This window comes from Bombina bombina, chromosome 4 (assembly GCF_027579735.1).
Source record: "Bombina bombina isolate aBomBom1 chromosome 4, aBomBom1.pri, whole genome shotgun sequence".
NCBI classification, from domain to species: domain Eukaryota; kingdom Metazoa; phylum Chordata; class Amphibia; order Anura; family Bombinatoridae; genus Bombina; species Bombina bombina.
The window spans coordinates 502,831,604-502,832,219 of NC_069502.1; the positions used below are offsets into that span (position 1 = coordinate 502,831,604).

The following is a 616-nucleotide window of genomic DNA, read 5'->3' on the forward strand; positions in this document are numbered from 1 at the left end:
CTCCTTTGGTTCTAGTGGGCCTGTTCATAACAAACTTAGATCTGAGAGATTTATTGTTTCCTTAATCAGAATCTTCTCTAGTTTTCTTAGTTTGCACCATCCCAGTCAGACCTTTAGGTCTTGGGATATTGCCAGTGTGTTTTTTGGACAATATATAGTTCAGGTATCATCCTGACTTCGAGCTAACTCTCTTTTAAGAGATCTTGTCCAATCTTCTTTTCCGGGGATGGGAAATGAATCTGGAGAAGAGTTCCCTTGTTCTATCCCCAAGGGTAATTTATTTGGGACTACCGCCACAATACCCTGAATGCACCCGATTTTGTTTGATCTCGGAAGTTATGCAGGGTCAGGTCTGGTCAGTACCTGGATGGGAGACTGTCTGGGAACACCAGGTGTGGTATGCTTGGACCTTTTATTTGATTCTTTATCTAGGAGATGTCTTTCAGAGATCAGAAAATCAAGGACTTATTCCTTTTCCCCACTCTGCAGTCTTCTGTCCAGCCAACAGTGAGTTTTAGTAGCCGGTGGATAGCTTAGCCATTTTGCAACCAAGAGGTTGGGAGTTTGGATTTAGCTGCAGTTGCTGATGGTATTCCATGGACATCATTCCTTTTGC

The 616-nt window shown here is 43.0% G+C and overlaps 1 pseudogene; it reads left to right on the forward strand.

The window, feature by feature from the left end:
• Positions 1-285: 285 nt before the first annotated feature.
• On the forward strand, positions 286-404 carry LOC128658449 (uncharacterized; annotated as a pseudogene).
• The last annotated feature ends 212 nt before the right edge of the window (positions 405-616 follow it).